The sequence below is a fragment of the Terrapene carolina genome, unplaced genomic scaffold (assembly GCF_002925995.2).
Source record: "Terrapene carolina triunguis isolate 2854851 unplaced genomic scaffold, T_m_triunguis-2.0 Scaffold234, whole genome shotgun sequence".
In the NCBI taxonomy this organism is placed as follows: domain Eukaryota; kingdom Metazoa; phylum Chordata; order Testudines; family Emydidae; genus Terrapene; species Terrapene triunguis.
The window spans coordinates 16,339,073-16,352,812 of NW_020664585.1; the positions used below are offsets into that span (position 1 = coordinate 16,339,073).

The 13,740-nt window shown below is 41.0% G+C and overlaps 1 protein-coding gene across 2 annotated transcripts in view; it reads right to left on the bottom strand.

Annotated features, from left to right (window-relative positions):
• The window catches only part of COMT (catechol-O-methyltransferase), a 33,058-nt gene that overhangs the window by 12,656 nt on the left and 6,662 nt on the right, over positions 1-13,740 (bottom strand). The window contains exon 1 of one of the 2 annotated variants that reach the window (XM_024217898.2): positions 12,556-12,740. The exons of the other annotated variant lie outside the window; for it this stretch is intronic. The gene's annotated coding sequence lies outside the window, so the exon portion shown is untranslated. Of the gene's footprint in view, positions 1-12,555; positions 12,741-13,740 lie in introns of those variants that run through there. 2 annotated transcript variants of the gene reach the window in all.

The window sequence follows — 13,740 nt, forward strand, 5'->3', positions numbered from 1 at the left end:
TTTTGCTTGGGGCGGCCAAAAAGCCAGAGCCGGCCCTGCATGTAGCCACTCAGTTCTGACTCCATCCCAAAAACTATTGCACAGACTGGCTGTGATCTTTAAAATCCTAAATAATTGTACTAGGTGTGATTTTCATCCCCGCTTGTTTGGGTTAGGCGGGAGTGTGGTTGAGTTGAGATTGGTGAAGAAATATGGAGCTTTTCACCTTTAGTGCCGAGCACTGTAATCTGTAGAGATCAGAGGTGGTTATGCAAAGTCCGATGTGAAATGAGCATTAATGAGGAGTACCGGTCTCCAGGAAACACACCACAAAACCCATCGCTGCTAGCCCCTGCCTTGTGGTATGCTCTGCAGAGACGAAGGACTGAACTTCCCCCTCACTTCAAAGTCACAATTGAGGCACTTGCCTGGAGTGGTCCAAGGACGCTGGCAGCACGATCTCTGCCTGTGCTGACAAAGCCTTGGATCTCTGAGCCATCAATCTGGCACCTTTTGCAAACACAAAACTGACTTCACTTTGTATTTGAAAGCATGGATTCTTTTCCCCCTCTCCAGTTACAAAATACAAAGTTAAATCCCTGTGCCAGAGCAGAGGAATCCAGACCCGTGAAATTCAGGGGATGTAACAAAAGGGTGCATTGTATTTCACTGACCGGCTGGGTTTTGCATCCAGCTGCAATCACCTCATGACGCTGTGTCTATTGTTTCCAAGAAACTTGGTTTCTTTGCTGAAGGTGCCTGTGTGTACGTTATCTAGACATGTGTCTCTCCGAGTGTAGGGCATTAGGACTTGAAACTCACCAGATGGGATGCACGTCACCCTGTACAGCTCAAGCGATAAATCCCTTCAAAGCCATTTACCTGCACAGTCAACTCTCTACAGAAAAGTCTCTTTATTATGGTAGGGAGTGATTCATTGATTTTGAATTAACCATAGCCCCAAAGAGCCGCTATTGACTGCTTTTTTAAATGAAGAATTAATTTAGTCTTTATGGAAGTGCAGAACTAAGAACACTGACTGCACAAGGCTCTGTATAAGCGTCTCCCATGCAACACTGCCAGGGCACCTGTTGATGTAGCCTGTAACACCTCTGTTCCTTCACTCCTGCACCTCTGCTTGAGCTGGGGCTGACAATTGCATGGGGGAGTTGGAATGTGCACAAGTCAGGACAAGGCTGAGTGACTGCCAGAATCGTTTTCCCTTGCAATTTAATTTGGGATTTGCACACAGATCTATGGGATTCAGAGGCTCCTTCCCCTGTCCACCACACCCCACAGTTCTGCACGGGAAAGTACAATGTTCTCTAAGCCATTTTTAATACGAATGGTTTACCAGCCTCTGTTGTTTAACCCTTTCTATTCCCTCCCCTCAATCCAATAAACTCCATTCAAAGGGCCTGTTACAGGGCTGCCTGCCCTACCTGCACCCTCTCCTGACCAACTCTGGTGCTGCAGGTACACCCTGCCTCAGTCGCCATTCCCTCAGGGCCCTTTAAGAACTCCACCCAGTCTAAAGGGGTGTCAGACAAAATTCCCCTGCAGAGGTTCTACTTTATTAAATCCCAAAATAAAGTTGAAATAGTGTCTCCCCTTGGCTCAGGGATAACACAACCCTCCTCCTTGGGGCCTGTGGTCTCTGGGACCTCCTCTCCCTTAGGAGAGCTTCTCTCTCAGTGACCACCTTCCCGCAACTGAGCCTAGCTGGCCTTTTGTCAGGCTCCGCTGTTCATTATTCAATTAGCTGCCTGGACAAGCTCCCTCTCCTTAAATTAGCTCACCCTGGGTGGTCTAAAAGGAGCCAGCAACCCCTTGAGAGAGCTCCATCCTGCAAAGTGCTGAATTTCCTCAGTTCCCACTGAACTCACAGACTAGAACCCCAGGGGGAAGTTGGGAAGAAGAGAAATGGCTCACAACCTGAGAGGGTGCTGATTCCTTCCATCAGACCCCTTCCTGTCCAATCTTCCCAGCCAGGCCCAACAGCTCTGGCTGCCACTGTATTAAAGTCCTGCATGCTCTGATGCGCCTTTTAAATAGGGCAGCCACAACCAGGGGCCCAGCAGAGCAGCTGTTGCACCTACTGGACACTACAAGTGGATCCTCCAAGGCTTGGTCTAAATTCACAGATGTGAGGGAGTGGGGTTAGCCTGACAACCCTCTCCCCCACACACATTCCCACTTTTGGTTGTTTTCCCAAAATGAACCTTTTGAATTTACTTCTACATTTTAGGGGTCCCTACATTTCCTTTCTTTAGTCTGCTCTTCATAAGTATGGTTCATGTGGAAAAATCCACCTTCAAAACTTTAAAATTACCATGCAGGACATATTTTGAGTTCAGAAGATGATTAGGTTGCCATGGAGATGTGCTCAACTCATGGTAATAGTTGATGTTTGTTCACTCATCCACTTATCTCAGTTGCACAGCACATATAATTTGTTTGGAACACTTACCGTCTGTTTCCTTTGGCTTCCAATAGTTAGCAATGTTAACACTCACATTTGTAACATTCTAACATGCCCATTGCAAAGAACTGACCAGAGTTGCTGCCTTTTAAGGCCTGAGGGCATCATTTGGCAGGAGAAAATCATGTTTCTCCATTTAACCCAGATAGCAAGAAGCTTCTCTCACGTTTTCCAGAGGCATGCACACCAATCGGACCCATCCTCCCCCATGCACAAGTAGTTCTGTTGATCATTCTGGCCAGTTTCCTACGTTCTTCATAGAACAGAGTGTGCACCTTCGGGCTGGTCTTTCCAAACCTGAATGAAGAAGCCTCACGTTTTCCACCGGTGGAGCTTGGCTTGGCCTCTGAGGATGTCATTGGTTTACAAAGACCCCTTTTGATTTGACCACCTTACTTATTCTAGTGGCTTAATGTGAGCAGTGAGGCTGTCATTGGTGGACTAGTATTATCAAGTGGTTGTAGAGGTACTAAACGTTCTTAAAGGGGTGTGGGCATATGGCCCCTCCTCAAGAAACTATTAATTGATGACAGACGGCTCACTAATTACCACTGAATGCCTAACCGTGCCTTTTATTGGAGAAGGTGGTCTAGGTGCATCTGGATACCAGTGACATTCTGGGTAGCATCCAGTCTGCATTAAGGCCTCTTTTGGATCAGAGAATGCATTTGTCACTATCACGATCACTGCCAGAGATGGTCATTTTGTTTACACTGGACCTTTCAGCACCTTCCAATAAGATTAACCACAGGCTGTTGCTTTCGCAACGAATGGATTTTGCCAGTATGGTTAGGACGGTCCGTCGAAGGATCCAGTCACACCTGGAACTTAGTCAGGATGGATAGTAACTGAAGAGTACTAGGTTGCATCTTTCAGAAATGCAAGCATTCTCCTGGGGTGCTCAACATGTGTGTGAGACCTCTTGGTGAGATTATTTCTAAACACAGGCTGAAACCGCATCTGGATGCTGATGAGACACAGCTGCTGTACACCTATTGCCTCATGCACCCTGTTAACTCAGTCTTTGAATCTCTGCCCTGGAGGAATGCTTGCACAATATCGCCAGCTGGATTCATCTGATTTCTATCATTTACATATTCAGTAAAAAGGAGAGGAGGCTGCTTTTTCCTCTCTTCTGCCTTCATAAAGGACTATTTGGAGGTAACGAGCCAAGGTAAGAACCTTTGCATCCCTTTCATACCACATTCAACATGGGCTTTCAATGGGAAAGGTCATGGTGATAAGTGGTTTTCAGTGGTGCACTTTTCTTATGCCGTTATCCTTGTTTATTGGCAAGGTTGTCATGAAATTATGATGTGCCGTCCCTTCAAGGAGGTCTTCCAACAGTGCTTCTTCATTGCCTGAAGCTGGGGGAAGCACAATCAATCAATGGGTGAAATCATATTACACTCACTGCCTACAAAGTGGTGAATTCATTTCACAGTATCTCTGCTGGTTTTTATGTATTTAATTATATAGACCTAGTCTCTGTGTATGCAAACACCTCCTCCTTGGGCCCCCTGCGGATGGATATTTGCATTCTGACATCAGTTTCTATTTAGGCATTCTGCTACTGGGGCTCAGCTTGGCAGGTGATCATAGCTTTATAGCTGGTGGGCCCTGTGATGTGAAACCATCTCACTCCCCACTTCTAAGAGACACTGAGAACTTTTCCGTTCCAAAGGCAGGTGTTTTGTTTTGACCCCTGTTGGCCCCACTCTAAACTCGTATGTTAAAACATATGTAGTTCTGACTTTTTGTCAGGCTAAGGAAAACTCTCTGAACCACAAATAACCCAACCTCACCAACCACCCCTTAAGCAGAAGGCTGAATGATCAGACAGGCCTTTCCATTTGCCCTGAAGTTGGGAAGCAAATTCCTGAGTCAAGGCTAGGAGTAATAACTTATTTCACTGCAGATTTCACCCATGACTCTGGATTTGAAGCTAAATTATAACTCTATTGTCTCACATTGCCATAATGGACCAAGAGTAGGAAACTGTTCTTCTCTGCTTTTAACAATGGTTTCTTTTTATGTTTTAGCTAACAGAGATTTGGCAGGAAAATCTAATGTAATTCAAAGGGCCTATTATTTTGGGAATGGTGTTTAAAAGCCTGACCCCTCAACCTCAATCTGCTGAGTAACTATTCGTCTTTATTTGCTTCACATGATTAAGGGTTTTGAAGAATTGGTCTCTTATAGTATTTTAGTTTGATGCCTACACGCGTAAATGCCTTACCTGAGGGTTACAAGTGGTTAAAGACTAGAACTTCTTTCCTCTAGATCCCTGGAGTTAAAATGTGGGGGATTGCTGGCCAGAGCTTATATAGAATATAAACCTCTTAGCCTTAGCCCATCTAGCACACTTGCTGTTTGCTGCTTTGGGATTTATTTGTTTTGTTTAGGAGGGTTTCTAAATTTCAATTGGGTATTTTTATTGTTGTACACCACTCAAGGGACCTTGGCAAGCTGGCAATATAAAGTTATTAACTGAGTTCCCTTGCAAGACATAATCCTGATATCTGCATTCCAGAGCAAGTGGGTTTTAAAAGAAGCAAACCAGCTTTGTTTAAAAGAAGCAAACCAGCTTTCTGTAAAAACCTTAATTTCTTTTTCCCCTTTGGGAAATCTCAAAACACCCACTCCATTTTGCTGGGATGTGTGAAAGAAAAATCTATGCAATATCAATTCAGCAATAAAAGCAACTTATTTTGAAGGGTCAGGTGCATAAATGTTGAGTATGCCCCCAAACTGAAATGGTACAATCCCATACCAAATAATAGGCAATTTGTTTTTTCATTAGCTAACAAATATATGATGTGCAAAGTTAAAAATGTAATTCAACCAATTTAAAACCAGCACTGCACAAGAGGACAGATTCTTATTCCAGAGTTCATTATGACATTATTAGAAAATGCAGCTAAAATTGCAGCTTTAATATGGATTCATAGAACACACAAAATGTATAGAGAAACTAAAATAAATCACTGATGTGTATCTCACATAACAATAATATTAGAAGACAGCTACTATTGTTATTAAATTCTTGTATTACAGTAGGGCCCAATGGCCCCAGTTGACATTAGAGCAGGGGTCTCAAACACATAGCCGTGGAGCTATTTCCTGCAGCCCGCCATAGGCGCCGACTCCCCTCCCCGCCCCTCACCCCCCACCCAAGCGTGCCGCATCCCTGCTCCTCCGCCTACCTCCCAGTGCTTCCCGCCGCCAAACAGCTGTTTGGCGGTGCTTAGGACTTTCCAGGACGGAGGGGGAAGGAGTGGAGATGCGGCGCGCTCAGGGCTGAGGTGGGGATTTGGGGAAGGGGTTGGACTGGGGGCGGGGAAGGGGCAGGGCCTCATTGAAGGGGTGTTGTGGGGGTTTTGCAGTCTGTAACCAACCAATTTTGAAGGTGGATTACTTGGCCCAACTGCCACACCCTGGTGCCTAGCTGCCACCTCAAATATCAGCACAACCACCTACACAACAACACAACCAGCAAGTCCAAATGCTGACAGCCCCTCACCCCAGCACAAACCCCTTATTTGCCACCAACACAAATCAACCAAAATCTCCCAGCACAACACAACCCAGGCACAAATCAACACAGCTTCCCATCACAACACACATTCATCACCACCCTCACTCCTGCTTACCATAAATTTGAGTGGCTAAGTGGCAAATCCTTTGCTAGTAAGCATATATTGACAACGCAATAAAAGTCAGTAGAAAAATCACTAAGATGCTATACAATTTAAGGATGTAGAAAAAAAGGTATATATTATATGAGAAACAGTACGTGACCCTGTAATTAAAAGATTACATGATAACACAGTCTCAAAGGGGCAGAGAAAAAGTTGTGTGCGCAACCCTAATTTTGGCACGTGTGCTTAACTGTGCAGTCTTAACATTCTCTTAGGGTAGTGTTTGTATGGAATGTGGTACAATTTGCAAGGAACACTGAGATTGGTTTAGTCTCAGGATATCAAACCTAATATTGATGCTCTGGTTGATGCAAAACGCTTGCCAGCTAAGTGGCCAAAAATGAAAGGATGTCAAAATTAGCACTGACTTTTCACATTACAGTTTTAAAAAAGTTAATACACTGACTTTTAATAGCATACTATATTACTCTTCGTTTTTTTCATTTTGGACTATACTTTTGTATCGTTGTATGAAAAGGTTTCAGTGGTGCGGCCCTCGGGTCAATGTACTAGTCCTCATGTGGCCCTCATGGTGATCTGAGTTTGAGATCCCTGCATTACAGCCTCTGAGTTAGAAACATATTTGGAAGATATGGTCCCTGACTAAAGAACTTAAAATCTAAACAGAGAAGACAAACAATAACAGAGAACATATAAAATGTTAGCAAGGGAATTAAACAAACAAACCCCACAACACTGGAGGGATATCATAGTCTAAAATGATGAACCAGTTTTGTCACCAAATCCACATTCAGGAAAGCAGATTATTCAAGGATACCAGATATTAAATGTCCCAGCATGTCAGAGCACTGATAATCTTTCTTCATATGTTATGGTATAGATGCAGAATCTTGCTTGTTTAGATTATACTGTATAAATAACATCCTTTTACATGGAGTATATCATATCCTTTCATTCATATGATTTATCTTGTGTATCCCCAAATTTACAATATATTGGCTGTCTCTTCTGCATGTAATCTGAGAGTATACATAAATGACTTTAGTTTCTCATCAGATTATACCACATGGGTTCCATTTCATTTTTGTGCCCAAACCTTCATAAAGCAAAGGTTTGGCCCCACTGGGTAATGTTTACAGTTTTGGTGTGTGAGAGCAGATGCTTTTCCCAATCTGCTCGACAAACACTGTTCACAGAGTATATAAAGTGCAAACGTGGCCCTTTCTTTTTGAGTTTGGCTTTTCAAACTACACTAGGATAAAGATCAGATTAACCTTTCTCCCCAGGTTTAGCTACTCCTAGAGTTCCTCCCTCATGATTGCTCAGCCCACACCCACTTATCCTTATTACAGAAGGATCAGCATCTGCTAGCCAGGTAGGATATTACAGGTAAATGCTTCCAGCCTGTTCAGTTATGATATTTGGAAACGCCACAATAAATAAAGAAGGTGTTGAGACAATACAAAGTATTAAAACAAAAGAAGTAATAGTGAAGATCTGACACCGTTTGGCTTTATAATGATCTTGTACCAGAAGCATTCTTTAGCACTTCCCAAACCCTGCCAATGGATTTACGAAGTATAAAGAATACTTCACCAAATACTGAAGTGCAGCCATTTCTAGGGTGAAAGGTGGAAATTGATTAGAATTACTCATTCACACTCCACACAGGCAGTGAACACCTTCCCTGATTTGAGAATGATGGCGGTATGTAGACTAGAGGCAATTTGTTGTTAAGTTTCATATTGGGCAGGGACATCAGGGTAACACACTCGTAGGAAAAGTACCATGGAACATTTAATGACAATGTCATCAATTTCTCTTATCCTCAAAATGGCACCTCCACACATACAGTGCACCCTTCAACCACACTGTGACATTTAGTCAGTGCTGGTTTAGGCACTAAATCATTTACTATACTTTCTGCAGCACCTGGGTTTTCCTTAAGCACCTGACCCTGCTCAGTTTGAAAGATCTGATGAGATCACACCCTGATTTGGTAATGCAACTCAACTTTTCATCTAGACCTTTATTGTGCTCTTTTACAATGCAAATCCAGTAGCACAATTATAGTTTTAAAGAAGAGTAAATGTTGTGTTTGGGATTAACTGAATAAACCATATGATCAATTGTTTTCATAAAAACAAAGCAAAAAGGCCTCTGGGATTGCATACATTTTAACACAGAAATAGCTGCATGTATAAGGTCAAAACAATTCATCCTAACCTGTGATTTTACTCAAGTACAGGTGACTCTTACTACCTTAATCAAGGTGCCTTTTATTAATATTAACCAGTTTTCTAGGGGTGTTTCTCCAATCAGCCTGCATCAGTTAACATATGTTGTGCACCTAGAGTTCTTTGAGATACAAAACTGATTGGTAACTAGAAATGATATTAGTTTTTAAAGTTGTCAAATTTCTATGCTTCATAATAAATGTATCATGGAAAGGTATGGGGGGATTTGATGTAAAGTGGTGAATACTTGTAATCATCTGTTTCCCGTTTCACCCGCAAAAAGGATCTCCATTTGCTGCAAACTGAAATTTGCTAAGAAGAAAAGTAAACAACTTGTTTTACAAATATTGTTTGAGGCTCATACAAGTGTGTGCCTTAGTGGCTTTGGCACAAGAAACTCAGGATTTAATTATGCTTAATAATGAAACATTAAAAATGTAATGATTAAATGAGATTAAAATAGGACTATTTAAATCTTAGGAAGGTTGAGTTCTGTAGTGATAACATTTTGAATAATTATGTCCTCATCTCCTGCTGCTGCAGAAATTAGTTGATAATGAAAAAATACTTGGAAATAAATGTCTGTTCTCTGTTAATGTTTATTTAAAAAAAATACAAACTGAATCCTAGTTTATCATCAATTTATCCAAGATAAAACTACACAGCTTTGCTGTAGTCCTGTCTGGAAATACTCACAAAACTGCCTATGATGCAAAGGCATCATGTGCCCTTAGGCTGCTGTCTTCCATGAGAGATGGCCTCGTGGTCCTTCAGGAGGACCTAGATTTTATTCTCATTTTAGCAGCAGATTACCTGTGTGACCTTGGGCAAGTCACTTAACCGCTGGGGGCCTCCATTACGCTATGAGTAAAATGCTACTTTTCTAATTCACAGAAAAGAGTATTGTGAAGCTAAATTAACTCAGGTCTGGAAGGTACACTGATATGTTTTGGACAGATGGCACCCAAGAAAGACAAAATGTTTTTATCTATATTTACTAAAGAGATCCATTCTGGGACACCTTGATAGCAAACACCAAGGTGACACATTAATATTCTTGATGTTATGAGTAACTGGTGAAAATGTGGATACAAACAGTGCTTCAAATGCTTCCCTTAATCGATTTTGTCCCACTGATAAATCATCCCTTTGTGGGAAGATATTTCCTCCAATTTTGCTATCATCTTTCATACATTTAATCTAACTGCCAATTGCTTGGTTGGTTGTTCTGAGTTTATTATGAGTCTCTGAGTGGCTAGTTGGTACTGTAGTGTTACAATACAGGGGGGTTTATAATCCAATCTAGAGATTTTATTAGCTCACATAACCTGGTGTGAATACTTGGTAAATTTATACCATTCAACTTTCGTTCACAAAAGAATCTGTCCACTGGCCTGATGGTATTGATGAACAGACTACAATAGAAGAGTGCCCAGGGACAATGGAGCCTGAACTCATTGCAGAAAGACTGCTGCTAATAGCCAGCATCCATCACAGGAAAATGTAATAATGCTAAGCAATTACATAGTGTTTTTCTTCGAAAGGCCCTGCACATTAACTGATTAACCCTCCTCTCACCCCTGTGAGGTAGGTAAGTAGTATTATTCCAGTCTTTCAGGTGGTGAAACTGAGATTCAGAGAGGTTATGTTTGAAATTTTTAAAAGCTCATGCCCAAATTGTGCAGCAAAACACCTGTTGCACTAGTGAAAGTCGAGGATATGCACGTGTTTGCAAGTCTGGCTCATGTGGCCAGCATTTTACATCTGCATTTTGTTCACGTGCACAAGCACTTGCATGCTTTTGCACATACTTTTAAAATCTGGGTTAATTACTTTTCCAAAGGACAGAGAGAATCTGTGTCAAAGCCAGGATTAAAATTCAAATTCTTGCTTCCCTGTCCTACACTAAGCTGACTAAAACCACCTCTCTGTCTATGGCATTCAGTGGGTGCTTATTTTTGGTCTTTTTCATGGAGCAAGACCAGCAAAGGAGTTTGGCTAGAACATCCAGGTAAGTCTCTGCCAAAGATAAGATTGCCAAAGACTGCCACAGCAATCACAAAATTAAAAAAAAAAAAAATAAAGGAAAAAAACCCCAACCAAATAAAAACAACCCTCAATCTGGTATTTTAAAATAGAAAGAATATTTTTACTCTTTCGTTTTCTGACAGATTTAACAATAAGGCTGAAAGTCAAACAAGGTGTTTTTTTAATCTTTTATTGTCAGAAAGCCAGCGTATTGCTAAATATGAAGAAATCAGATGTCCAGATTACACTTTCTTGGCTTTGTTCACTTTTGTTAAATACAAAAGTACAACTGTAATTAGTTTTTCCATCAACATCTTGTTATCAAGTTAGAGGACCTTTTCACCTTTTTCCACTGAGGATTTCCTCACTTAAAATCTAAATCTCTGGCTCCTCATACTCTCCTAGTACTATAATTCAGTTTGGTTACCGTGACTACATAAATGTCAATCTTCAATAAATGCAAAATTCTGCTGATTTAAGGGGTTTAAGAATCTGTTTCTTTTGTCTTTTATTCTGCCTTTTTCCAGGTTCAGTAGAAACAAAGATAGGTTTCTTCTCATTTTTCTGGATGACAGGAAGAAGACAGAAAATAATAAATGCCTTTTATGGATTAGAATCCCAATTAATTAGGCTTCAGAGGGGTGTTTATCTCCATTGCATTGGACAGATTTCAATTAAGATAATTATATTCTGCCCTCCTAAAACTCCCTGTAGTTTTGATTGGCTTTACTATATTCTTCTGCACTCACTGTCCTAAAAAAGCTATGTAGTGGCCATGTGCTCTATAAAAACAGATTCTGATTGTCTGTGGTTGATCATTCTCCCCCAGGCCTCACCCATCCAGCAATCCAATCCAGGTAGGTGTAAGGTCCACACACAGGGATCACATTGTAGTATTAGGGCTTTAGTTTGTTGTTTAAAAATATGCTTTTTAAATGTAAGAAATATCTATTATAGTATGCCCTGAATAGCAATAGCTTTACTGGGATATCATTTTTCTAATTGTTTAGAATTAGAAATTAGAAATAATTAAAACAATTATAAACAATTAGAAATTCTAAAGTGTCCTTATTTCTGTTTCATAATTGTTTACAATTTTGTGCTACTGTTTTGAGCTATCAGCAGGCATGGCTAGACACTGCAGGTCAAACACATGACCTGCTGGGCTGTTGAATGAATCATGTTTACCCTAACATGGACTCTGATAGAATGTCTGACAGACAACAGCAGCTGGGTGTCGGACCAACAATGAAAAGGTAAAACTAGATCTCTGGCCGTAGGTTGCTGAAGATGAAACAGAAAATACTGAATAAACCTGAATGACCACACTCATATTGCTGACAGTGTTAGTGCTCAGTATGACCAGCACGCTTCTGGGGATGCAGACAAAAGCCATCAACCAGATGGTTGTTGTGGTATACTATAAATACTGCAGCAGTGCGCTAGTGCATGAAAACTAGAAATCAAAGTTAAGCAGTCTATTATCGTAGTCTCTGGCTGAGCAAGTGCAAAAAGCAAACCTAAAATGCAGAAATTTTGAAGAAAATTTGATATTAAACATGATATAGCTTTAATAATCAGAAGTATTGTTAGTAAGCCTGGTAAGGAAAGATGGGTTTTGTTTTTTTTACAATGTCCCATTAAGGGAAGGTAACCACCAGGGGCAACAAGCAGATACCCCGTGAGCAGCAACAGTGCCAGTTGCAGTTCCTTTTCCGAGGGAAGAAAGGCATTTTGTGGCAGAGCTCCCTAATCAAAATGCAAACCAGGGTATAGCTACAGCTACACATTTATCAGAGCCACTATTCATCATTGCAAATATCACTGAACATAAGCTTGACTCATGTTCAGCTTTTTCTTGAAAAGTAATTCTAATGCCAACATAGTTATCCATCATTAACATTTTCAACCTAATCAGGATTATCTCCTCTTGCTCTTTCAACTGTTGTGGTGGACAATACAATATGAAAGCATTACATATAATATGTCCTACTCTTCTTTGAAGACTTGTTTCTGCCCACAAATTAGCATCACTAAAGTGCCTGGCAGTCAGAAACCTGACAAAAACTTCCTTCTCCTACCCAGCGCCATCTGAAATAGCAGCCTCTAAGAGAGCGTAGCATATCAGATATCACGTCTAAAAAAATAGGAAAATATAAACATGTACCTTTATGCACAGAACAGAAGCTGTTCCTTCTGATCTTTTCCTGTGCTGTAGTGATATGGATTTTACAGGATACGAGTCCAAGAGCCTGCAGTAGTCTGTCTCCTTTGATCATATCACTGGCACAGCTTACACGTTCTGGTATACAGAGATTCTAAAAGGAGACGTGTCCTTTTCCCCCATTCTTCCTTGCACAATGTTGGCTCTACCTTCTAATGACACTGTTCTTGTTACTTAGTTACTGCACAGTGAATGCTGGTAGTCAGGAATGAGCCAAATTCATCCACAGTGTAGGTTAGTCCACTGTGCTCAGTGGAGTTACACCAGGGATGAATATGGCCCATGTTTTTTTCCAGTTAAGACTTATCACATTATAACCAATGTATAAATGGGAGATACAAGCCCCATGCACATCCATATACTGTAGTGCTGCTGGGGACTTTCGTATCATAAATTGCGTTAACACCATGAGGAAAATGAGGGAGAAGAGATCAGTGCATTACAGAAAATCAAATATGACAACATTCAAAGCTTACATTTAGAAAGAATTCTGCAAGACACAGATCAGAAGAGCCACACTCTAACAAACTTCTTCTTTCGGGCTGAATATGAGACTGAGGTCATGCTCTAAAATAAAATCCAAAGCATGTCTGTCCCTTTCACAGCAGGAATACTGAAGATAGTTGAACTGCAACTCACTCAGATAGCAGAAGAAAAGAAACAAAAGCCATTTCAGCATATAGCTATAAATAGACTTGACTGTGGATCTTTTCTTCCCCTTTATCCTCTCTGGGAAGCTTAGCAAAAGTAGGAGTGAGCAAATTTCTATAATGCTATCATGGAAACTGCTCTAAAAGGGCTGTGGAGAAGAACGCTCTCACCCCACCAGTGACCAAATGGTGTGGAGGGACAAAGAAAGGGTTTATGGTAGATGACAAGGCAGCAAATGAAGGTCTATGAACTAGACTGGGGCTAATTCACAGAGCTTAAGGAGAAGAAAAAAAAGATAAGAGCAAGTGGATGAAATGAATAAGGAACGGTGGGAGGTCAGGGGTGGTTTTGTACCTCTTTAAGCAAAAAGTAAATGAATACTTTGGCACGTAGCACAACAAACAACAATATGTTATTTTGATACAGAATAATTTTAAAAGCCTCACTCCATGTGTTAGACCTTCAGCTTAATAAATC